Source organism: Aotus nancymaae, unplaced genomic scaffold, assembly GCF_030222135.1.
Source record: "Aotus nancymaae isolate 86718 unplaced genomic scaffold, 86718_ANA_hifiasm-v0.15.2.pri h1tg000008l, whole genome shotgun sequence".
Classification (NCBI taxonomy): Eukaryota; Metazoa; Chordata; class Mammalia; order Primates; family Aotidae; genus Aotus; species Aotus nancymaae.
The window spans coordinates 63,476,422-63,500,523 of record NW_026988419.1 but is presented as its reverse complement, the minus strand read 5'-3'; the positions used below and the strand labels follow the sequence as shown (position 1 = coordinate 63,500,523).

Here is a 24,102-nt window from a genome sequence, read left to right as displayed (position 1 = left end):
GTTGACCAGGATGGTCTCGATCTCTTGACCTCGTGATCCACCCGCCTCGGCCTCCCAAAGTGCTGGGATTACAGGCTTGAGCCACCGCGCCCGGCCTTAAATCCATCTTTAAAAATGAATTTGCTTTTCAGACAGCTGAAAGTTGGACCCTCTTTTTTTGAGAGCAGAGGGGAAAGCGTGGGAAAAGGTGTTCCCTCCGGCTGGGGGAGAAGGGACCCCCCACGCCAGCAGCCACGAGGAGGTGCAGAGGATTCAAAGGTTGAGGGGAAAGGCCCTGGGCAGACTCCCCTTCCAGTTCTCGCTCCTCGGCAAACTCCTGTCCCAGGCGTCCCGGCCTCGGCCCCTTCGCCCCGCAGGGGAGCAGGACGGGGGAAACCGCCGACTCCAGCCCCGACAATCCCGCCCCGCCGCGCTTCTCTGCCGGCCGAGGCTGCGGGCGCGGAGGCCCACTGCCGGCGGGGCGGGCGGGCGGAGGGCAGGGCGCGGGCCGGCGGGGCCTCGCGGCGCGTCCACATGTGGCGGGGCGGCGGGGGGGGCCGGGGCGCCGAGGGGGAGGGCCCACATCTCGGCGAAGTTCCCGGATGGTCGCAGCCTCCCGGCGTAGAGCGCTTTTCCTGCCCGCCCAGCTCAGCCCTGCGGACCCCGGGAGAAGTTTCCCAGAAAAAATGCCCCGCGCGGCGCGGGGCCGTGGAGTCGTCCGGAGCCGCTGTGCGGTAAGGGACGCGTCGCCTCTGGCTCGACGGCGGGGCTCGGAAGCGCCGCTTGGAACGGTGATGCGGGCGGGGCGGCCGGGGACGTCGAGGCCGCGTCCCCTGCGAGCGGTGGGCGCGGGCGCGCGGCCTGGGGAGGGGCGCGATTCCGGGCCCGTGGCCCGTGCGTCCTGCTCCTGCCGATGGCCCCGGGAGGAAGGGGAGGTGGACGGCCGGGGTCCCGCGCCTCGGGCCGGGCGCACCGCTGGGCTCTGCGGACCCCGGGCCGCCCGTTGGGGCTCGGGACCCACTATCTCCGTAGGTCCCGAGCAGGGGCTTCGCGGCGATGTCCGGGGGCCGCACCTACACCCCAGCTAGGACGGAGGGGGACTTTCGGGCATCCCCTGGGGCCAGCTCAAGCTCTGGCACCGCCCGCCCGCCTCGCTGTGGGAACCGTGCCCCTCCCGCGCTCCAGCCCGCCTCACTCCCGGCGCTCCGGGGCGGCCCGCTCGCTCCAGGTCCTCGTAGACTTGCGCGTTAGGGGTCTGCGTCGACCTCAGAGGCACCGCCAGTTCCCGTCAGGGCTTTTCACCGCGAGTGGGGACGAGGGTTGAGGGGGGTGCTTCCCCGAACTCTCCAGACAGCTTCACTGCAGTCTCGCGTCCCCGACCTTTTTCTACTACACACACTTTTCTTTTTAAAGAAAGAACTGTTAACGTTGCGAATGTAAGGGAAAGCAGCTGACCCAGTCGCTGTGAGCCTTTGTTAATCGCTAAGAGCTCTAAGTCAGATCACTGGTGGTTGGTTAGACTTTGAGCTCTTTGCGATTAACAAAGGGTGTGGCTGTGTGAGGAACTCATCCTGGCGAGGTCTTCTGGGCCGGCTTAAATCCCGATGGAATATTCCTTCTTCAGCCACGGGCTCCTGGCCTTATTGAGTTCTCTGGGAAGCCTCTCAAGTTGGCTCAGTGACCAAGTGGACTTGGTCCCTTTCACTGAAAAGCATGTGTCCGTTCTACCTCCTGGATCGTCTCTGGACCCCGCCTCACTCCCATTTCCCTATCCCTGGCTACCTGTAGCCTCAGACTCCAGGAGGGTGCAGCCGCAGAGCCCGTGAACAGATTCCACGCTGGGTGGGTTTTCTTTTGCCAACTTCCCAAAGCAATTGCAAAACAATACTGTAGCTTCATTTTGAGTCGTTGGTAGATTTTTCCGTCTTCAGAACTGCTTATTTTTGTAATGGATTAAAAAACACCAAGAAATGTTCTTCTTTAGTTTGTAAATCACCTTTTTGTAATAACTTCTTGAGATGAGAAACCCTTGATAGGCTGTCAGCACTCTGCCTCTTAATCCCTTTCCAGTGCACACAACACTGCCTTCTACTGTGACTGTGTGTGTCTACCTGACCCTGACAGCCCCACAAGGCTGTGTTTCTCCAAGACCTGGAGGTGCTATAGTCTAAATCCCTAGCCACCTGTGAGAGCCTATTACCTGTTAATAGAAATGTTCAGACTAAACTCTGTAGATGTTATGAAACTAGTTCAGTAATAATTATCTTCCTTCCTGGGACCTACCCAACCCCTGTCATAACTTTGGCTCCATGAAAACACATCAACTCTCTTAGGTTGTGTGATACAGTGCAAAGAGATTTGTAAGCAAGGTAAGATCAAATTCTGGGATATTTAAAGAGAATGAGATTATTTCCAGCTGGGGAAATTCATGCCAGCTGGGGGGATATGTTCATTTTACAAATTGTCTTTAATATATTCAACCAACTTTCTGGTGCCCTTAGGCATATCATGCAATTTGAGCCTCACTTACCTCATCCAAGAAATGGGGTTGATAATCTTTGCTCTTCTTCCACTACAGGGGATGAGGGTCAAGCAGGATAAAGGGGGTGTGAAGGAAGCAGCAAAAACCAGCATGATCCAGGGGCCATCCAGATCCCATGCGATGTGTAGCACCAAGACACAAAAGCTATAATGCGCAGAAAGGTGGGTGGTGAAGAGAGGGTAGTATCCCCTGACCTTGTACATTTACTGTCTCAGGTGCTATGGCCAGACATGAGCCCCTTTTAGCAGACAGTATTCATTACTGGGTCTGTGTCATTATCTTTCCTATTTCAAGGTGTTCCTAACTACAGTTGTAATTTTAGGAACATAGGTGGTTTCCACAACACACACTGAGAGAATAAATGAAAGAAAAGTGCCTTTTATTTGTTGCTATAACCCCTTCACTTTCAAGCATCTGATATTTGGCATTTTACCTTCCAGGGCTGTGGTCTTCCTGAAGCCTTCTGTCCAATTTGGTCTACTGAATTCTTAATGGTTTCCGTACAGAGGTCTCTCTGCTGCTGTTTCCCAGCAATCCACAATTATACCATGGTTCTTGTAGGCTTGGTAGGCTTATTTATGCCTTGTGGCTAGCAGGGACCCACATAGAATCAGGTCACAGTTGGAATCAAGCCAGATACTCATTGAGCATCTCGGGTCCCTGCTAGAGGTTGTAGCTATACTCTGTGCTGGGTAGGAGTAGAAAGGAAGATGTAGCTCAGAAAGAGATGAAGTCTGCACCTGAGTGCTAACTTTCTGGTAGAGATGACACACAGTTTCAAACAGCAGGAATGCAGGCAGAATTTGGTAAATAAGGTGAAAAAGGTACAGACCAATTACAGGGAATTCAGAGGAGTCCAGCTGGATGGAGGCAGTCCTTCATTCATTTGTCCACTTAACAAATATTTATTAAGTGTTTACTGTGTGCCGGCATCAAAAGATTAATAAGCACATTCACATCGTGTCCCACAATCTCAGCCTCAATTGAGGATCAGTTTAGGTTTCACCTCCCTGTGACAGATGAATACGTCCTCACTCAGCCCTAACTTTTGTTTGCTAGGGCAGACATTTGTCAGTTGTTCCTCACTCTGTAGGTGTTATAGGTATGTAGGTCAGGTCAAAATAACCTAAGTCTGCCCCTTGTCTAGTTTTGAGTAATGAAAACTCTAGGTGTACCAAAGCCCCGAGAATATCCTCAGTTAGTTGAGTGATGCTATTCTGCTTAACACACCTTAACTAGTGTGCTAATCCTTAGCCACAGGTGTGACGAGAAGCTTATAAAAGCTTGATTCTATAAGTCAGGGGTGAGGCCCAGGAATTCGTGTTTTGAAGACTTCCCCAGGTGATGCTGACGTGCTACCCAAGGGCAGAGTTTCCTAATGGGTAAAGCATGGGCCAGTCCCAACACTATCTCTTACAAATTCTTTGTGTCTTCACTTTTGAAATGAGAGTAACAACCCTTCCATAGAAGGGTTGTTCTAAGGGTCAGGTAAGGTCATGTATGTTAATTATTTAGCAGATTATCTGGGACTGTGTTGCTGCTCAGTCTTGGTGGACTATTATTATTAGCATTAGTATTATTACTATCAGTGTTAGCCTGAACAAAACACTGTTGGATATTCCTTTCTCCATAGGTAAATACCAAAAAAGCCTAAACACAGGAACTGGTTTTGATGTAAATTAACATAGAATTACCGAGCGTTTCATGCAGTCATCTCATGTATTCACAGCCCCCAAGAAGGAGAGATCTCACTGAAAAGAATCTTGTTATTAAGGGGCTGCCAGCTTGCAGTATCTGCTTACCTAGTAAAACTTACTCTGTTGAGGTTCTCAGGACAGATAAAGGGTGACACAAGACTTGTCACTTTCCTGGCCCTTTGACACTGGGAAATACCAGGTTAACGTGTTGTGGCAGTCACACAGTGGCCATCATCAGTGTGGAGATGACAGTGGATTAGATCACATGAGATGTCGATGTAAAACACCCAATAACACTTGGCCCCAGACCAAGTTTCTTTGATCACAACTACAGTGCCCAAGCCTTGGGGTGAGGTACCACTGCTGCTTCTTGTGGCCAGGGAACAGAAACTTTGAGTCCTGGGAAGCATGCTCAGCATTACATAGACTTCATGTCACAAATATTTGTTGAGAAGTCAAAAATAATAGACTATGCTAATAGTCAATAAAATAAAAATGTAGCTGAACAGGAGATACAATCAGCTACAATTTTTGTTAGCCTTGATAAGCAGGGTTCACAATGAAGAAACATGTTGCTATGTAACATTTTAGCATTGCTTACTATGGTTATACATATATTTCCTCTTCTAATAAGCCATCTTTCCAGCAAAACTAAAACTAAATTTCTTCTTTTAATTTTCTTTTCTCTCAATTATATTAATTTAAGTGAATAAAATTCTTCAAAGCTTTCTATGATCTGGCCCAAGCATATAGAAATATCTTTTTTTCCTTTCTTTCTTCCTTTTATTCTCCCTCCCTCTTTCTCTTTCTTTGTTTAACATTATCACTTACTATTTGAGTCATTTGATATTCACCAACCCTGAGAGGTAGGTTCTATTTATTTATGTGGAACCTGAGGCTTAGAGAAGTTAGGTGACTTTCCCAAGGTCACACAGTTAGTGACAGAGCTAGTTTTCAAACTTGGAGCAGTCTGATTCCAAACATCAGACCTTTAACCTTTAATTTCACCATCAGCCTTATTATGCACTACTATTCATACACTGGGCTCCAGCTAAACTGTATTTGCCTGTCGTATGCCGTTGCATTGCCATTTCTCCCCTTCACAGCGCCCTTTCTCTTCCTTTGTATGTTGAATCCGATAAGAATCTTCAGATTGGTCATGATTACTTGCTGAAAAGTCAAAATCATAGACTTCACTAATAGTAAAAGAAGAATGTTGCTAAAATTAACAGGAGACACAATTACCTACAAATTTCACTAGTTTAGAAGCTTGATAGGCACGGTTCGCATTATAAGAACGTGCTTCTTGACAAGAGCCAAGATGTTCTTGTCTACATTTGCTGATTCTGCCTTCTCTTAGTCAGTTTGCATTGCCATTGTTCTGGACTTCACCTGTGGCTTGAAATTCACCCTATCCTGTATTGCAGTCACTTGCAGGCATCTCTTCTTCCTTGTTAGATTGTAAGTTCTTTCAAGACAATCACTTTTTTAGAAAATCATTTTTGTATTATTTCAAAATAGTAGATTCTTGTATAGTAGGTTGTCAGTGTTTGTTAAAGGATGGTTTATTTCTTCCACTCTATAAGATTTGAGTGAATTTTTCATGAAAGCCAAACAGATCTTTGTTTTGCAGAAGTGTATCTGGTTTCTGAAGATGCTAGGAAACAAATTTGATCCTAAGAGTGGTCCTTCACAGTGAGTTTTATATATATATATATATATAAAACCTATATATATAAAAATATATATATAAATCCTACTCTGTTGAGGTATATATATATATATAGACTTTTTTTTGAGACAGGTTCTCATTCCGTCACCCAGGCTGGGGTACTGTGGTGCCATCAGCTTACTGCAGCCTCGACTTCCCTGGCCTAAGTGATCCTCCTACCTTAGCCTCCCAAGTAAGCTGGGATTACTGGTGTGCACCACCATGCCCTGTTTTGTTTTGTTTTGTTTTGTTTTGTTTTGTTGTGGAGATGGGGTCTTCCTTTGTTGCCCCCGGTCTTGAATTCCTGGGCTCCATCAATCCTTCTGCCTTGCCTCCCAAAGGGCTGGAATTACAGGTGTGTGCCATCATGCCTGGCCACAATGTGACTTTTAAAATTCATATATATAATTAGTTTTTTATATCTTCCAAATTAAAAAATAACCATGATTCTAATAATTAAGAAGTGGGAGTCTTTTATTCTTGTGGGGAAGGTAGAAATTATTATTGTAGAACCTAAGAAGCGATATTTTCTGGTCTAATACCTGTATCTGGTTCACTTCCACATAAAGGAAGTTGAAACTCTTTTGTCCAGGAGTTTTGCACCCCTTGCTTTGGCTAAGAAGAGGTATAAAACCCGAGAAAAGTCTAAGCAAGACCAGGTGTGGCGGCTCACTCCTGTAATCGCAGCACTTTGGGAGGCCAAGATGGGACGATGGCTTGAGCCCAGGAGTTCAAGAACAGCTTGGGCAACATAGTAAAACCCTGTCTCTACACAAAATGCAAAAATTAGCTGGATGTTATGGTGCACACCTATAATCCTAACTACTTAGGAAACTGAGGTGGATCACTCAAGCCCAGGTAAGTTGAACCGTGATTGCACCACTGCACTCCAGCCTGGGCAACAGAATGAGACCCTGTCTCAAAAACAAAAAAAAAGAAAGGAAAATATCACACTGTATCCCATAAATATGTAAAATTATTATATGTTCCTTAAAAATAATAAAGCAGCCAGGTGTTATGGCTCATGCCTATAATCCCAGCACTTCAGGAGGCTGAGGATTGCTTGAGCCCAGGAGTTTGAGACCAGCCTGGGCAACATAGTGGGACCCCATCGCTACAAAAAAATACCAAAAAAAAAAAAAAAAATCCAGGCATGGTGCTATGTGCCTGTAGCCCAGCTACTCAGGAGGCTGAGGTGGGAGGATCGTTGTGCCTGGGAGGTTGAGGCTACAAGTGAGCCATGATTGTGCCACTGGACTCCAGCGTGAGTGACAGAGTGAGACCGTGTCTCCAAAAAAATAATAATAACCAGCCTGGGTGACAGAGTGAGACTGTTTCAAAAAAGATAATGAAAGGAAGGAAGGAAGGAAGGAAAGGGGGAAAGGGGAAGGGGGAAGGGGAAAGGAAAGGAAAGAAGAGAACCCAAAAAGAAATTAGGTAACATCACTTCCCTACTCCTTCATGCCCATCCTCCCAACTCTTCTGGCCCACCCTCCCACCCCTTCCTTCATGCCCCTGCTTCCCGCTCCCCGACACACAGAAGAAACAAACAAAAACAACATACTGTCTTTTAGAACTTGGAAAAGGTTTTCGTTAACCACAAGTCCAGGTGCTCAGTATTTGTAATTCATAGTCTTTGCTTCTTTGCTGAAAATGTGACCCTTTATCACTCTAAAAATTATATTGTACTGTTGACCAAGAATGGTGGCTCACACCTGTAATCCTAGCACTTTGAGAAGCTGAGGCAGTAGGATCCCTTGAACCCAGGAGGTCAAGACCAGCTTGGGCAACATAGTGGACTCTGTCTCTACAAAAAACATACAAGTTAAAAAAATTAGCCAGGCATGGTGGCATATGCCTGTAGTCCTAGCTACTTGGGAGGCTGAGGTGCAAGGATCACTTGAGCCCAGGAGTTTAAGGTTATAGTAAGCTGTGATCATGCTACTGCGCTCTGGCGTGGGTGACAGAGTGAAAACTGTCTCTTAAAAAAAATAAGTAGATAAAAATAAAAATTCTATTGTAGTTATAAATTTGTTCAGATAACAAAAGTATATGTACTTACTATAAAGAAGACAAGTAAAATGGAAACATATAAAGAAAAGTTAATAAATTTTCTCCTATCTCCCTTAAATTCTGTTTGAAGTAAGCAATATTATCAATTCTTGAACTTTCTCCTTGCTTATGTAACTATGTACAAGTATATATGCACATATATAGCTTTTTTCTCCTAAAAATAGAATTATATATTAATACATTATGCCACAATTTTTTTTGATATAATAAAGCATCATAGACATTCCCTCCAGAAAAAAAAAAAACTCATTTATGGCATGGCTGGTTAATATTCCACAATTTATTTAACTATTCATATTGTTTCAAGTTTTCTTCTACTACAACAGTTCTTCTTGAAACATCCCTGCTTGTGTGTGTGCATGGGTGTATGTGTGTATTTGAACCTGCCAACTTACAGAAGCTTTTATTTTTGTCTGTCAGAGTCTCTAAAGTAGTATTACTTTCAAGAGCTGTAGTAATTCACAGTCTCACTGACACTATTTGCAAATATCTGTTTCCCCATATCCTTGCCAGCATAATTCATTTTAGAAGTACAAACTTTATCATCTCTTTTTCCTGTTTTGTTTCAAGTTTTCTTTAGGGAGCACTTGTCACTGTCTCTACATTTAAAAAAAAAATCACTTATTTGAATTATTCATGCCTGTCTTTTCCTTGATTTTCTAATTTCTCAATCATAATACATATGATTTGTCTTCTAGAACTGAAAAAGAAAAGCTCATGGCTAGACTCACAGAGCTTAATTGTTCTGTATTGAAATGAAACAAAACACTTGATTTCTATTTATAGTAAAGTAAATGTAGACCTTTCAATCCCAATTTTCCTCTTTTAAAAGTGCATTATTTAAGAAATTGTCTCAGGAAATATAAATGTTTTAATGAGAAAAACAGAAACTTACAAAATACAAAGATGGGAAATTTTAAAGGAGTTTTAAGACTGCAAAGCTGAGTTTCTCTCTTGAATCCAAAAATCTGAAGACAAAGGTTCTTTGAGATCATTAGTTATAAGTTATGCTGAACTACATAAAGAGGAAAAAGTGAATCATAGCAGATAGGAATTTAAACCTGGACTGTTGTTGAAAGCCCTTGTGCTCATTGCTCCTGCTTGTTTTTCTGGGAGGTGAGTTTAGATTCTGCTTCTCATGTCCTTGCCATTGCTGAGTTCATTATAAAATTATTTATATATAACTCCAGCAGTACTTTGGTTAATTAGAAACAGTTGTACAACTGGATTCATTTATAGGAACAGAATAACTAAATCAATCAGCAAAATTTCTTGTATTTGGGTAGGTCGGGCCAACATTGTGCAGCCCAGAATAATAGAGCTTTGTAACTAACCTGACACAGATGTCAAAAAGATTGCATTTGGGCAACAGAAATTGGAACTGAAAATTAAGAAACCCTATGAGTTCTTGATGTTTGCCATAATAAAGTGTTACTCTTTTTTTAATGTTAGTGTTTTCAAAGTTAGGAAGATTCACAAAAGGAAGTCCTGTTTTAAAAAGAACTTATCAGAATTTTACCCTGTAAAGGCTGAGTCCCTTGAATGAGGGTGAATTGCCCAGATCAGTCTTCCCTGAAAGATAAGTGTGTACATTCTGCCAAACATCCAGGATTGAAACAAGCCAAAGGCCCCATGCTGGGGAGAACGCCACAGACCAGGCAGGCAAACGGATGTGTCTGACTAGAGGGAGCCACACTGAATCAGAGAGAAGACAGAAGTTCCCAGGCGAGACTGAAGCTGAAGTTCTGACATAGCGTGGTCAGAGGAGTTCCTTGAGATGATATGTCCTTATGCAGAACCCAGAGGTCCATGGGAGCTGATTGAATTTATGGAATGAAGCCCTGTTTGTATAGCTCTAAGCAGGCGGTGTTACGGAGACTTCAGTATGATGCAGCAGGAGGTCTGATGAGAACAGGAAAATCTGTAGACCCTGAGTCCCCATATGGGACCCAATTCTAAGGGATCCTGAATGCTCCACTACATAAAAATACAGGTAGATCATTTTCAAGGCCAGAAATCTGCCTGGCTCAACTAGCAAGTCCAAGTGCCTGTCTTGCTGCGATGTAGAGCTCACCTTGATAGGAAACTGCATTATGTTTTAGCCAGTGAGGGGGCATAGTGAGAAACCAGGGCCAGTTGACACCTTTTCTCTTGTTGCATACCATGGTTTTGGCACTGGAATTTGTAAAAACTTGCATCTTTTTGAGGCCCCCATATGCTGATCCCTGAAGGCCGATCTCCCCTCACCCACCTTCACACTGTGCCTGGTGTGGGATGTCCATCAATTCTGAGAGATTGTGAAACCATCTTAAAAAATTGTTACTTTCAGGTTAAGACCTGATATTGACCAGCTCGTTTACTGGATTTCTTGTGCATTGTGTGCTCTGTTAAAGGCAGAAAGGTAACATGAAAAGGGCAGTAAACAAGGAGTTCACCAGTTGTAGTCTAATCCCAGCTGTGTTGCCTAGTAGTCAGATGGCCTTGACAACAGTATGCTGAAGTAGAGAATCTGCAGGAACAGGGAGAAGATGGCGGCCAGCATGTCTGTGATGCCTCTGATGGGACACACCATTAACATCTCCACATAAGGTCCATCTTAACAATGCAATGGTCAGTGTTGTGACCTGTCATTCAGAGGTCTGAGGAGCCAGAGCCTTATAATTTACCATCCCTGTTTTTGACTAAGTATTTAATAAGGGAAAGAAATATATATCCATCACATTTCTCATTTAGCTAAAATAGTGTATATGAAATATATAAAGATCAATTTATATTTTAGCAAACTCATGGAGTTCTTTGTTTATACTTGAATCTCATTGTATACCTGCTAAAGAAGAAATATTCACTGAAACACTGAACTTTTTCTATTGCACTGAGGTTTTTTTTGGTAATAGTATTTTTGGAAATGGAATTTGAGCTAGATGCTGTCCAGGTACACTGGGCAGATTTTGTTTTATTTACATCCAATAAAAATCACACTACCTCACTATATGTAAACATGCATCCTTTATATTCACTCTTATTCTGTATTAGTGCCTAACCCTGAAACCATCTGTCCTCACCATCTACCACACACAGTTGCGTCTGCACACATGTACACATATGTCATTGACTTACTCCTTTTAAGGAGCACTTCAGATATAACCAGGAAGCACCAATTCCAGACTTCCTTGGAAAAGTCAATGTATTGCTGTTCATTTTATGTGTCACCTTTTGTAGCTTCATAGAAGGCAGAGAGGTCATCACTCACTAATGAACACTTTATATAGTCTCAGACAAAACACCCTGTGCCTAAGCAGGTGACTCTAAGTGCTTTGGAGGGCATTCACTATGATGGCAGTGATTCCTGAGAGTGGGTACAAATACTTAATGCAGGGCATTGCCATTGAGAGTTCTGACCTGAGTGTTAGTTGGTGGCTGTGGCCATTGCTGGTTGAGCCTCATGTTTGTGATTCTTAGTCGTGGTCTAAGGAACAACACATTGCTGTTTTGGCTCAGCAGCAGACCATTCTGGATGGCAGCTAGCCAGCAGGAACTGTTCACTGCTCTTGCTCCTCGAGATTGGTACTAACATTACAGGCCTCTATTTGTGCATGGAAAGATCCTGCACCAACACACTGGTCAATGGTTCCCCTGTGGACTTTCTGCCTTGCAGAGAGATTATTAGACCAACTTGTCTGCCTCGGAAGCTGAACTTCAGGACAAGTGCCCTCGACAACCCAGTTACCCTTTGTAGATAGGATTGTGACAAGGACTTTCTGAGTTCTAGCTTAGATGCCCAAGAAAACATAGCAGAATCCTAATAGAAGCTTTCCCTGTGCTCCCTGTCAACACTGGTCCTGGCAACACAGATCGGGAGAGGAAAAGGGAGGAGGCTCCTGGTCATGGGGAGGATGCAGAGGCCAGCAGTGAAATAAGAAAAAGATTCTGGTGGTTCTGAGCTGCAGGGAGAGACCCCATCAGTGGGATGGGGGCAGGGAATGAAGAGCAAGGGCTCCTAATCTTCCTCTGTGAGGCTGCTGGGTTGGACTCCTGGCGGTGCCAGGAACTCAGTGAGCTGGACTAAGCTAGGGTCTGCCTTTAGGAAAACTCATTAGGAAACAGAGATAAGAGGAGGTCCATCTCATGCTTACCCTTGCAAGAATGCTCTCCCCTTCCCACCTTGAAAACTCCTTGTCATGCCTTACATCTTAGTTCATGTCATCTTTTTTGAAACGATTCCCCATTCCTCTCCAGCATGATAGTTCATTTCTTTTTAAAATTATTTTTAAAGTTTATTTATTTTTGAAGTCGTCTCTCAACGCTGTCACCCAGGCTGGAATGCAGTGGCACAATTATAACTCACTGCAGCCTCAAACTGTTGGGCTCAAATGATCCTCCTCCCTCAGCTTTCTGAGTAGCTGGGACTGCAGGCACATGCCACCATGCTCAGCTAACATTTTTTCATTTTTGTGGAGATGGAGTCTTTCTATATTGGCCACGCTGATCATGAATGCCTGGCCTCAAGCAGTCTTCAGCCTCCCAAATAGCTGGGACTACAGGCGTGAGCCACTGCACCCAGCTCCAGCAGTTAATTTCTTTAATGGTGTATTGAGTATCTGTCTCCCCATTAGATTGTGAACTGTTTGATAGCAGAGAAATGCAGCAATTTACCCTCTTTATTGCCAGTGACAAGTGTATGCTTGGCATATACCTGGTGCCTAAGAAGTACCAGCTGAATGAAATCATGTGTCCTTTAGAGCAGTCATCTCAGTTTTGTTTTAATGGTTTATTAACTACCTAAGAATTCTGGAACACTGAAATGTTAGTAACTATTGACCACAATGAAACAGGTCTAGAAATAGAGCACTTCTTCATTTATATTGGAGATCAACGGAATTCTGAAAATAATTTACCAAAATTTTACTTACTTCTCAGGAATGCATGGGAATGTAAGGGGTCTTCATCTGGATTCACTGTCTGGGTGCTGTTTCCTAATTTCTTGTCTGCCTGGATACCACTGAGCAGTACTTTGCCATGGCCACAGAAGTCAGGGATGAATTATTCCTATTTAGATTTCCAGTAATCATTTTTGGAGAACTATTGATAATAACAACATTGTTTACTATTTACCAGGTGAAATTCTGAATGCTCTAAATGAACTTATTGAACCCACATAACCACCCTCTAAGGCAGACACCATTATTGTTTCCATTTACAGGTAAGGAATTTGAGGGTAATCAGCTGGCCCAGTTTCACACAGCAAGGTCAAGATTCAGTCCAGGGAGGGTGGCTTCAGCCCCTTCTGAACCATGAGGCCCTCCTGCTTCTTTGGTCAAGGATGTTCAGTTAAAAGGACCTAGGTGGCCCCAGCTTTGTTCAGGCAGCTGACTGGCCACTGACCCAGATGTTCTTCATGTCCCTCTGTTTGTTGCACGCATGCTTCTGGTTAGGGCCACCAACCTGCTGTGGAAAGGACAGCAAGAAGCAGTGATGGCTGACTGCTAATCCACCCATCAGCTCTTTGTGGGGCATTTTGGGTCCGGTGTTAACTTTGCTTTGAATCATCCATGCTGACACCTGATACCCATCATAGACATACATTCTAAATATCCCCTAAGACTTCAGAAGTCTTTAATGAGAAAGAAAATCTTCTGCAAGTGTCACAAATGCTGCCTAAAACTGGTGGCACTGACTAGTGTCACATTATGTTTTCAAGAATAATAATAAGTTACATTCAACTAGTAGAGAAGGAATATAATACTCAACTGAAAAATGCACATCCTTTTTTCTTTTAACTAAAAAAAAATATAACATCCCAGAACATTAGAGCAGGGAAGCAAAGTGAAGATCATTTTGCCCAACCCTGCATTTTGCAGGTAAAGAGACAGAACCCAGAGAAGTCAGGTGGTTTGCCCAAGGCTAATGGCCAGTTGATAGCAGAGATGAGACAGGAACACAGGCCTGCTGGGTTTCAGTCTGGTTCTCTTCTTCCACCTGAGATTGCATAAAATATTCCATAGATGATTTTCTTGTTAAATTATAGGGAAAACAATCTGTTTACTGGGTAGGACCAAGGTTAACAGTGCCTTAAAGAGGTGAGAGATGCAGTTGGAAACCTCCTTCAGGCACAAAACACAGCAAGATGGAGGCTGGGGAGGGCACTTAGCAAGGTGGTGTTCCAAGAGCAGCTGTCCTGTGGAGTTTCCCCTGCACAACCCCTGCCTTCGGGACAGTCCCAGGTAAAAGAGCAGATACCTGTCTCCAGTAACTACTGGCTGTAGTAGTTTTGGGGGTGAGAGAATCAAACTAGCTGAGTTTATAGCAGAGTTCAGAGGGGGAGGGCAGGAAGAGGAGGGAAATGGCTACTTCCTTTCCATAAAGAAAAATATATCTCAAAACCTACTGCGGAGAGCAATCTTTAGGCAGTTTAGCCTCATCCTGGAGGCCGGCAAGCTGCAGGGCTCTTGCTAGGCTGCTGGGAGGGAGACTTTAAGCCCTCCACCCACTCCACCCCCTCCCCCCCTCCCCCCACCCACCCCATCCTACCAAGGCCTTCCTTCCTGGTGCTCTGAATCACCAGCAACCTGGAAAGGATTTGCCCCCTAGGATCAGAGCCACAGGTTGACCACAGATAACCTTTGCACCTGCAGTCAATGACTGGGGATCCTCATAGGCAAGAGGAGATGAGATCAACTCTTTATCAGATAAAGACAGAAACCTAGGACTGGAAGGGGGTCCAGATCAGTGTTCTTACCTCTGAGCTACATGTCTCAAAACAGCCCAGGGAGAAGGGTGGAGGTGGGAGGGACTGTAAATTGTCATTGGCCTGGAACTAATTTCAGCCCTGATCTTGCATGATCCCACCCACAGAAGAGCATTTTGGGGGAATTGAAACTGTAAGGCCTGAGAAGAAACTTGAGGGGAATTCTTCACAACTCCTGCAGAGACGGTGACCAGTCCCCAGAAGAGTGTGCCATATTTAGTAGACTGTTCATGAGTGGGAAATGCTTTATTCCTTCCCTGCCTTTGGGCCTCACTCACTGTCAGTCCCTGTGGTGAGCTCTCTGCTGGCAGTTTATCTGGTCATCTTTTCAAGCCCAGAGAAGGACAGAATAAAAAGCTTAGAGGAGCAGAAGCTAAAGAAAAGAAAACCAACTGCATTCTTAAACCCAATCTGATACAGCAAGGTTTTCAGGGAGTGCAGCTGCTCACAAGACTCAGCCTCAAATCCATGGAACATTGTTCTTGATCAGAGGGCAAAGGGATCTCTTTGTGTTTTTCTGATGTGAGCCTGGACCCTTCTAGAATTAAGAAACTAGAGGCAGATCTAGGATTCAAATTGAGAAGTTTCTGATTCCCGTGTCTGTAGTCTCCCTGCCTTGTCCTTGATTAAAATGGCAGTTTTGGAGGCATATCCCACCAGTGAGCATTCCGTGCCAGCATTAGCCAGCTTCCTGCAAAGCCAGGCCCCTGAGCATGTACAGGCTATAGCCTTAAACCTGGATAGCACAGAAAGTGGCCTCCAGCTCTCTTTCTTTGTGGTCAACGAATATGGAGGAGCCTGTAGTAGGTAGGCCAGGCACTGAGCTGGGTGCAGAATGGGCTTTACCTTCTGAACTTACTGTCCCAGCTCCAGCATAAACAAATGGACTCTCATGAAACCAGTAATGGCTTGCTTGCTTGAGGAACTAGAGGGCAGGGTGTGCTGTAACTCACCCTGGTTGCGTAAGACCATCCAGTGAGTTCCTCCTTTTTTACCCCCTGAGGTACATCAAAAGGGCCCAAGACAGAAAAACTGTAAGGAATAAACTCAGTCCACAAGCAAGGAACCATACATTGTATAGATTCCTAGGACTGGTAAAGCAGACAGTGGTGGATACCTTCAACTCTTGCCAGAGTAATTTTTTTTTTTCGAGACAAGATCTCACTGTGTCACTCAGGCTGGAATGCAGTGGCACAATCATGGCTCCCTTACAGCTAAGGAATCCTGTCTCAGCTTCCCAAGTAGCTAGGACTACAGGCACATGCCACCATGCCCAGCTAAGTTTTTAAGTTTTGCAGAGATGAGGTCTTACTGTGCTGCCCAGGCTGGTCTCAAACTCTTGGGCTTAAGTGATCTTCTTGCCTCAGCCTCCCAAAGTGCTGGGATTATGGGAATGAGTCCCCACACCTCGTGCAAAATATTTTTAAGAGAAAATGTAAGAAGCTACGGTGGTATGGGTTAGAGTTTAAACAACCAAAAGAAGCGTGCTCAGAGAAGAGCCCCATTCCTCCACTCAAATGACAGACATGAAAGGTGACAATTTGTCTGCATGCAGTATCTAGAAAGGAGACTCTCTGAGCAGAGTCCATTGTAGAAAGACACATTGTCTAAACCAGGGTTCTGAAACCTTTTTTGGTCATGACCTGCAGTAAGAAATACATTTTTCATTGAGACCCAGTACATACAAGATAGATAAACAGAAACAAAAACAAAAGTTTTTAAAAAACAATTTCCATGTTTACCAAATGCAACACATTTCTCTTCTATTCTATTAAAAATAAAAAGCTTGTTGCAACCCACTAGAGTGATTTGATGGCCAAAGAATGTGTAGCAATTTGCATTTTGAAAAATACTTATTTAAATAGAAATGTGTCAGGCATGTAGAAACCAGTCTCATTGTAGCTCTGGCAGATTTCTGCAGGAGATCCAGTGACACAGGTTTCATGATCCTAGAAATGGCTTTTCTTACTCTTTCAATCGCTCAGAGTTGTTGAGGTGGTAATGGTGATGAAGGCCAAGGAAGAGAGTAGAGGAGATGGTGATGGAGGAATTAGGAGGCTGAGTCTTAACTCTGCTCAGACAGAAAACAGTTGAGTGTCTGTGATGCATTGTCCAGACATGAATGAGACACAGACCCTGGTCTATGGCTGCTCGTAGTCGAGGTGTTTGCTTCATAGTAAAATAGGAGCAAAAAATCAGAATCATGCAGGGAACCTTGACTCCTTCATTCTGAATTCTCTAAAAGGAGAAACCATATTATAGGGATATGTGCAACACTATATCCTAGGTCTGTCTCTCCTCTGTAATGAATATTCAATAAATCTGTATTGAAAGACCATGTTACCTGATTAATTGTATTTGCAACTAGACTGGTAATAATCCAATCATCTACAGTGGTATTGTTAGTAAAATATTTCTAATGTTAATAAAACATTAATGTAATGTAGGATAGGGCAGGATAGATAAGAAAGATCCAGGCCTGGCATGGTGGCTCGTGCCTGTAATCCCAGCATTTTAGTAGGCCAAGGCCAAAGGAACACTTGAGCCCAGGCGTTTGAGACCAGCCTGGGCAAAATAGCAAGACCTTGTCTCTATTTAAAAATTAAAAATAAGAGAAAGAAAGAAGCAGAAGAGTTCAGGTTATATAGCAGAACTGCAGACCCCATCTGGGTTTCAGGTCCTCCTCAGAGCAAGCTTTTAAAGGTTGAGATTTTTCTGGTTTGACTTGTAAGTAGGCCCTGGGACAGCTTGCCCTGGCTCCTGGCCTAGGGACAAGAAGTCAAAGTGGTGTGGGCTGAGCCTGACTCTGGTCACTGTGGAACACAAGAGAGGGCATTCTGGCTTTCCCCTACTGCTCATTTGAAACTGCACTGAGTTTTTGCACTTGGGTCAGCAGTTCAAGATGATGTGATTCAGGCTTAAGTCACCCCAAGTTTCTGTGTGGTAGGTTTCTGTAGAGATGAGGGTGCTGGCAAACCACTCTCTGTTGGATCCTAAATGGAGTCTTTGTTTCAAATCCTGGACCAACCCAGCACTAAGGGGGCATTGAGGCTGAGGAGTGGTCTTAGGGCTCCAGAGACCCTGGCGCAGGTCCCGGTGCAGAGAGTGAATGAGCTCCTCCATACCCTTTGGGCTGGCTTTCCCAAAAGCAAGCTCTGTTCTGATTGTCCTGCCCCAAGGGCTGGCACTTCAGACTCCAGCTACTCATGCTGCTGCTGTACTAAATTAGATTGAGGCCCTTCATTCAAGCACATCGCACATGCGCACGCATGCATGTGTACATGCGTGTGTGGGTATGTGTATGTGTATGTGAGAGAGAGAGGGTGGGGGACAGAGAGAAGGAGGTTCTGGTTAGAGAGGGAAGCAGGACTTTGCAGGGAGGAGAGGGAAAGACAGTACCTGACTTGGGATGGAGCCAGAGAGCTCCAGGTTCTACTGCCAGCTCTGTCACTGTCTGTCAGAGCTTGGGCCTCGGTTTCCTCATCCATAAATTGAGGAGGTTAGAGCTGCTTCCTCTGATATCCTTTGGCTCAGATGCCTTGTGGCTGTCAGGCCTGAGCAACATTTTCTGGCAGGAAAAAGAGGCTGCCCAGAACTTCCTTCTCAGGCAGCTAGTGCGTACATTCTTTCCTGTGCCCGCATATGGAAGCAATTTCTAGATTATCCAAGGCACTTGTGCTGCTGAGCTCACCCAAAATAGAAGAGCTTGGTAGTGGTAAATGGAAAAAGAGAAAAAATCTGCATGCGTGTTGCTCTGTATTCCTCCTACGGTGACTTTCATATCTGGAATCCCTCGTGCAATTTGCTTTTCCATGCTATGGCAAGGGTGTGTCAGTGGGTTTGGGGAACTTCACAGAAAAATCTTGATAAAGTGAAGTGCTTCTCTCCTGAGGCCAAAGGCCACTTTGTCTTTTTCCCCAGGAAGCTTCAAGCCTGTGGAAACTCTGGCGGAGAGGTGGGGGGGGGGGGGGGGGGGGCGTGGAGGGGACCATAATGTTCCCACATTTATTGTAATTTTTCTCTCTGATCTGTTAAAATCAAGACTGTGAATGGCTGGCTGAAACATCAGCCAAGAGCTTTGAAGGGAAAATGTTTTATTGGTTTCTTCTCTGCCAAGTGAAACCTTTACCTATGTTTCTCGTCTGCAACCCTTGGAGGTTTGGGTCGCGGTTATCTGGTAACTTGTAAACTGGAGGCACAGGATATTTACTCCTAAATTCAGGTCAGGAAAGTGACTTTTTCTAGAGCATGACCTTGCTCACAAAGCCTCAACCGTGGCCCCAATCCCCATAGAAGGTCCTCTGGACCTTGTTTCTCCCACCCTCTCTTCACTCCTGACCTTAATTCTTGGGGAAGGAAATTATTGAAAAGGGCATGTTTATAAAGAAATGATTTTTGTTCCCCTTTCAGTCTGTCTCTAACTTCTCTACTGCCTAATCTCCCACTGATGTTAAAATTTAAACATTAATTTTGTAAAGCGGAGGTATTTTTCCTAGAAATGAAATCTAAGTAATTAGGAATCTATAAATGTTTTACCAACACTTAAAGGTATTGCATTCGTGTTCTCATATTCCGAATACTTTCTGGAAAAATCTTTCAAAATCAAGACAGTAGGCTGATGAATGCCAAAAGACTCTTAGCAGGGACCACATTCTTTATTTGTTTTGCTTCTGGGTCTCTTGTGCAGAGGCTTCTGGTCCAAGCAGCCCTCTCATTCCCTTTGGAGAAAGCATGTTTACGACTCTGGTTTGACTCATCTGGGGTTGCTGCCCTGACGGGCTGGAAATCAAACATGACATGAAGATAGAAACACTTATTGGAACCTCACATGTCTGGCCACCCTATTTCAGAGCGCTCAGATTAGCTCTACTTGGTTGCACATAGTTGTAATTCTGTACATAGTAAACTAAACTGTTTATGGGACTAGGACTAGGCCTCTACTAGATTCTCTTCAGCACTGATCGAAGGTCCAGCCGACCCATATCCTGTCCTCTAGAGGCTGTGAGGATTTGGACAGGCCCCTCGTCCCTCTTGACTTCAGTTCCAGCCTCTGTCAGGTGCTTTCCAGCCCCAGCCCTAGGTGTCATTGGTTGTTGCCTAATTGTAATAACAGTATATATCACACACTTGTTCTGTCCCAGGCTTTATGTGTATTGCACTCAGTCCTCTTGACAATGCTATGAGAGTGGCACTGCTGGTAACCTTCTTTTAGAGTAGAGGAAACTGAGACACAGAGTGAGTAAGCAACTCCAGTCCACAGCTAGAACATGGTTGAGCCAAGATTCAAGGCAGACGGTCTGATCCAGTCCACCCTCATACACTTCTGTCAACCACTGAACTGCCATAGGTGCAGTGGGAATGGTTTTCCCCACCCACCCTGACAGTCATGAACTAGGTCCCCCTTTTTCTGATTGCTCAGCCAGCCTGCTGCACTCACCAGGAACGTCACACCCTCCCTGCTTGACACACTGTGCCTCAAGCAGTGAGCGGACAGGGTGGAACTGTTTCCCCAGCAGACCCAGCACGTCTAGGGAGGAAAAAAAATAGGAGCTATTTCTCATTTTTTAAGTCTAGCTTTTGCTCTCAGCCATGTTTAATAGAATTCATGTTCAGTTTCACTAGTGGACAGGACATTGTTTATGCTGTGGGCCCTTCTTCTCTCACTTAGTGTCTGAAACTTTGAAAACCCTGGGAACTGATTCTTCCCTTCCCAAACTTCAGCATTCAAGCTCCTGGCTTGTTCCTGAATTCACTTCTTTACTTTAAATATCCAACACAGAAAATTTATTAATTGGAGGTAGTTTTAAGAGGCATGCTGTATTCTAAAAATACATTGATAATTTTACCTACTAAACATCATTCAGAAATTTCAAAGCATTATTAGTCTAGAATCTGTTAAAAAAATATTATTGGCATTTTGTTTTATGGGTTTTTTTTTTTTTTTTTTTTACAAAAGACAGATACTTTGCTATTTCTTAGAAATGTTTCTTTTTTTTTTTTTTTTTAATATTGCATTTTAGGTTTTGGGGTACATGTGAAAAACATGCAAGGTTGTTGCATAGGTGCATACGTGGCAGTGTGATTTGCTGCCTTCCTCCCCTTCACCCATATCTGGCATTTCTCCCCATGCTATCCCTCCCCAATTCCCCACCCCCCCGCTGTCCCCCCCACTCCCCCACAACAGACCCCCATGTATAGTGCTCCCCTCCCTGTGTCCATGTGTTCTCCTTGTTCAACACCCGCCTATGAGTGAGAACATGTGGTGTTTGATTTTGTGTTCTTGTGTCAGTTTGCTGAGAATGATGGTTTCCAGGTTCATCCATGTCCCTACAAAGGACGCGAACTCCTCGTTTTTAATGGCTGCATAATATTCCATGGTGTATATGTGCCACATTTTTCCTGTCCAGTCTATCATCGATGGGCATTTGGGTTGGTTCCAGGTCTTTGCTATTGTAAACTGTGCTGCTATGAACATTCGTGTGCATGTGTCCTTATAGTAGAACGATTTATAATCCTTTGGATATATGCCCAGTAATGGGATTGCTGGGTCAAATGGAATTTCTATTTCTAGGTCCTTGAGGAATCGCCACACTGTTTTCCACAATGGTTGAACTAATTTACACTCCCACCAACAGTGTAAAAGTGTTCCTATTTCTCCACATCCTCTCCAGCATCTGTTGTCTCCAGATTTTTTAATGATTGCCATTCTAACTGGTGTGAGATGGTATCTCAATGTAGTTTTGATTTGCATTTCTCTAATGACCAGTGATGATGAGCATTTTTTCATATGCTTGTTGGCCTCATGTATGTCTTCTTTTGTAAAGTATCTGTTCATATCCTTCGCCCACTTTTGAATGGGCTTGTTTGTTTTTTTCTTGTAAATCTTTTTTAACTCGTTGTAAATTCTGGATATCAGCCCTTTGTCAGATGGGTAGGCTGCAAAAATTTTTTCCCATTCTGTTGGTTGCCGATTCACTCTATTGACTGTTTCTTTTGCTGTGCAGAAGCTGTGGAGTTTGATTAGGTCCCATTTGTCTATTTTGTCTTTTGTTGCCAATGCTTTTGGTGTTTTGGTCATGAAGTCCTTGCCTACGCCTATGTCCTGAATGGTTTTGCCTAGGTTTCCTTCTAGTGATTTTATGGTGTTAGGTCTTATGTTTAAGTCTTTAATCCATCTGGAGTCAATTTTAGTGTAAGGTGTCAGGAAGGGGTCGAGTTTCTGCTTTCTGCATATGGCTAGCCAGTTTTCCCAACACCACTTATTGAACAGGGAATCCTTTCCCCATTGCTTGTTTTTATCAGGTTTGTCAAAGATCAGGTGGTTGTAGATATGTTGTGTTGCCTCCGACGCCTCTGTTCTGTTCCATTGGTCTATATCTCTGTTTTGGTACCAGTACCATGCTGTTTTGATTACTGTAGCCTTGTAGTAGAGTTTGATGTCTGGTAGTGTGATGCCTCCCACTTTGTTCTTTTTGCTTAGAATTGACTTGGCTATGCGGGCTCTCTTTTGGTTCCATATGAAGTTTAAGGTGGTTTTTTCCAGTTCTGTGAAGAAGGTCATTGGTAGCTTGATGGGGATAGCATTGATAGAAATGTTTCTTAGAGACATTGATGTGTCTTTGCATGAAACTTATTCTGTGAAGTAATTCTTTATTCCCTTTTATTCATATATTTAGTTTATCACAGCTACATATTGCTATGTAAGAACCCCACTAGAATTTTAGTGGCTTACAACATGAGTCATTTTACTTGCTTGAAATTCTACAATCTGGGATGGGCTCAGCTGGGCAGCTCTTCTGCTATTCTTGCCTGTAGTCAGTCTTGTGCCAAGTTATCTGGTCAAGACTCAGCTGGGAAACAGGGATGATTGGGCTTCTCTTTCCATATGGAGTCAGGACCCCTTGCCTTCAAGTGGCCTCTCCATGTGGTCTCTTCAGGGTCTCAGTAAGGTCACAAGGCTTCTTACTGGTGGCTAGGATCACAAAAGCACAAGTGGCAGGGTGTCACTCCTGCAGCATTCTGTTGGTTAAAACCTAAATTTAATGGAGGGGACCACACAAGATGTAAATGCCAGAAGACATGGTTAATTGGAAGCCACCAATGGAAAAGATTACCACAGTCATTCTTCAATCAACTAATATTTCCCAGGTACTGAGTATATAGTAGTGAACAAGTAAAGTGTGGCCTCTGCCCTCCTGGAGCTTATAGTCTTTCAGGAGCCAACTGAGTGATGAGGATGTTACCACACAGTGTGGTGAGTCTGGACTGGAAGAACTGTTGGGTGTCTGGGGTGCACTTTGGGAAGGGTACATAACCCAGGCCTGGACTTTTCATGGAAAGATAGAGGAGTCATCCTGTGGTGATGGGTGAAGAAAGTTGCTGGCAGAAGAACAGCATGCTCCTAGGCCAACAGACAAGAAAAGCATGGCCCTTTCATGGAACTGAAAGAAGTTTTGTGTTGGTAGAGAGTAGAGGTAGAAAGTAGAGCTGTCAGGAGAGGAGCTGTCACACCTAGGGTTTGCAAAATAAAAGGCATGAGAATTAATGAGAATTAAGCAGGGGCCTCATCACATGTTTACGAGCTGGGTAAGCCATGTTAAGAACATTGGACTTGATCCCAGTCATGATGGGAAGAGGATTTTAAGCAGGTCCATCTTTCAGAGAGGTCACCATATTAGCTATAGCAGACTGAGAATGGAGAGAGGTGGGCCTGAGTCCCCAAGGAAAATGCTACAGAAGGCTAGGCAAGGGAGGGAGGTGGATGGCCAATAGTATGGATCTCGGGATAAATTCCAGAGATACTAGTAGGAGTATATTTGCAAAGTGTTGGGGACTATGGGGGTGAATACAAGGGAAGGGACAAGAGTGATTCTCAGATTTCTGGCTTCAGCAGCCAGTGATGGTCTCATCCTGCAATAGGGAAACCTGGAAGTGGGACAGGGTTGGACCTCTGGAAATGGACTGAAATACTGAGCTAGCATGGACATACCAAGTTAGATGGGTTTGAATTCAGTGGTACACTGCAAACCTTTTTCAGGACTAATATGTTGTGAGCCATTTAGATACTTAGCTCTGCTTAGCTTCCATGCTTCTCTCACATACTTTGCTCCTTTTTGCTTCTCTTCTGTCCTCTGGCAGAGAAGAGTAGAATGGCCAGGTCTGTGGCAGTGGGTCAGATACCCTGGTGATGCACAGTTCAGGATTGGGGTTGGTGGGTTGTAGAGAACAGCTCAGGACACAGGGTTGAGAAGTGCAAAGGTAAGAGGATTTGGGAGCAATTTGAAGATGGAGAAGGGAAAGAAACCTAGCTAGTTAGAAGAGAATTAAGAACTGACTGCAGACTTAATAAGGGCAA

The 24,102-nt window shown here is 44.3% G+C and overlaps 1 protein-coding gene across 1 annotated transcript in view; it reads left to right on the top strand.

Annotated features, from left to right (window-relative positions):
• Window positions 1-586: 586 nt before the first annotated feature.
• The window catches only part of WIPF1 (WAS/WASL interacting protein family member 1), a 116,570-nt gene continuing 93,054 nt past the window's right edge, over window positions 587-24,102 (top strand). Inside the window, exon 1 of the mRNA XM_021668972.2 lies at window positions 587-713. The gene's annotated coding sequence lies outside the window, so the exon portion shown is untranslated. The remainder of the gene's footprint in view (window positions 714-24,102) is intronic.